The sequence below is a fragment of the Anopheles moucheti genome, assembly GCF_943734755.1.
Source record: "Anopheles moucheti chromosome X unlocalized genomic scaffold, idAnoMoucSN_F20_07 X_unloc_51, whole genome shotgun sequence".
In the NCBI taxonomy this organism is placed as follows: domain Eukaryota; kingdom Metazoa; phylum Arthropoda; class Insecta; order Diptera; family Culicidae; genus Anopheles; species Anopheles moucheti.
In genome coordinates, this window is record NW_026453561.1 from 25,001 (window position 1) to 27,500 (window position 2,500).

A 2,500-nucleotide genomic window follows, 5' to 3' on the forward strand; every position below is an offset into this window, starting at 1 on the left:
TGTTGGTGCGACTTATGGGCCTGATAGTGCGACTAACGGGCTTGATAGGGCAATTTACGGGCTTTTTGGTGCGACTTACGGGCCTGATAGTGCGACTAACGGGCTTTGATAGTGCGACTAACGGGCTTTGATAGTGCGACCAACGGGCTTGATAGTGCGACTAACGGGCTTGATAGTGCGACTTATGGGCTTGATAGTGCGACTTATGGGCTTGATAGTGCGACTTACGGGCTTGCTTTTCCATGTTTTTCGCATCGAGCTTCGGTTCGTTTCGAATAATTTTGTCCATGTTTTTCGTTTGCTACGAGAGGTTCGGTTCGTTTTCAGTTATCCCTGTGTTCATGGTTTTCGTGAGCTTCGATAGGTTTGGTCCGTGTTTTTGAGTACTCTTGTCCATGATTTTCGTGTGCTTCTAGAGGTTTGGTCCGATTTTCAGTACTCTTGTCCATGCTTTCACATGCTCTGATAGGTAGGTTCGTTCTCAGTTATCCCTGTGTTCATGGTTTTCGTGAGCTTCGATAGGTTTGGTCCGTGTTTTTGAGTACTCTTGTCCATGATTTTCGTGTGCTTCTAGAGGTTTGGTCCGATTTTCAGTACTCTTGTCCATGCTTTCACATGCTCTGATAGGTAGGTTCGTTCTCAGTTATCCCTGTGTTCATGGTTTTCGTGTGCTTCGATTCGTTCACTCTATTACTCTTGTCTTTGGTTTTCGTTTGCTTCGATTCGTTCACTCCATTACTCTTGTCTGTGGTTTTTCGTTTGCTTCGATTCGTTCAGTCCATTACTCTTGTATGTGATTTTCGTTTGCTTCGATTCGTTCAGTCCATTACTCTTGTGTGTGGTTTTCGTTTGCTTCGATTCGTTCAGTCCATTACTCTTGTGTGTGGTTTTCGTTTGCTTCGAGTCGTTCAGTCCATTACCCTTGTCTATGATTTTCGTTTGCTTCGAGTCGTTCAGTCCAATACTTACCCTTGTCTATGATTTTCGCTCTAAGCCCAGTCGCCCTGCGCTCTGGAAATCACATTCCAACTCTATCACCGATAGCGCTCACACCTTGGAAACCACATTTCACCCAGGGGACCTTAGGGTGGATTTTGAGCCTTTCGGGATTGCGAAACCATCATTTAACACTCTAAACTTAATTTCCGCAATCCCAGACGCACTTTCCATATGGTCTCCAAAAATGCGTGTGAGCTGACCTGGTCCCTTATAATAGGCAATGAACACGATTTTGGCAAAATATTTTTTTTCAAAATTTTTTGACTCACCGGGTAAAATCGAATTTACTTGGGAAAAATGTTCTAGCAGGGGCCCTCCATACAAATTTTTTTTCTTCTCAAAAATGATTTTCGTTTCACTTTTCATACTCAGGGGAGTCTAAAATTGATGTTTTGAGTCACCATGAAAAAAAAATTTTTTTTGACCCGAGCTTGTGTCGCGACCCAAAAATCGACTCACTTGGGAAAAATGTTCTAGCAGGGGCCCTCCCATACAAAAATTTTTCTTCTCAAAAATGATTTTCGTTTCACTTTTTCATACTCAGGGGAGTCTAAAATTGATGTTTTGAGTCACCGTGAAAAAAAATTTTTTTGACCCGAGCTTGTGTCGGCGACCCAAAATCGACGCACTTGGGAAAAATGTTCTAGCAGGGGCCCTCCCATACAAAAATTTTTTCTTCTCAAAAATGATTTTCGTTTCACTTTCATACTCAGGGGAGTCTAAAATTGATGTTTTGAGTCACCGAGAAAAAAAAATTTTTTTGACCCGAGCTTGTGTCGGCGACCCAAAAATCGACGCACTTGGGAAATATGTTCTAGCAGGGGCCCTCCCATTACAAAAATTTTTTCTTCTCAAAATGATTTTCGTTTCACTTTTCATACTCAGGGGAGTCTAAAATTGATGTTTTGAGTCACCGTGAAAAAAAAATTTTTTTGACCCGAGCTTGTGTCGGCGACCCAAAATCGACGCACTTGGGAAAAATGTTCTAGCAGGGGCCCTCCCATACAAAATTTTTTTCTTCTCAAAAATGATTTTCGTTTCACTTTTCATACTCAGGGGAGTCTAAATTGATGTTTTGAGTCACCGTGAAAAAAAATTTTTTTGACCCGAGCTTGTGTCGGCGACCCAAAATCGACGCACTTGGGAAAAATGTTCTAGCAGGGGCCCTCCCATACAAAAATTTTTTCTTCTCAAAAATGATTTTCGTTTCACTTTTCATACTCAGGGGAGTCTAAAATTGATGTTTTGAGTCACCGTGAAAAAAAAATTTTTTTGACCCGAGCTTGTGTCGGCGACCCAAAATCGACGCACTTGGGAAAAATGTTCTAGCAGGGGCCCTCCCATACAAAAATTTTTTCTTCTCAAAAATGATTTTCGTTTCACTTTTCATACTCAGGGGAGTCTAAAATTGATGTTTTGAGTCACCGTGAAAAAAAATTTTTTTGACCCGAGCTTGTGTCGGCGACCCAAAATCGACGCACTTGGGAAAAATGTTCTAGCA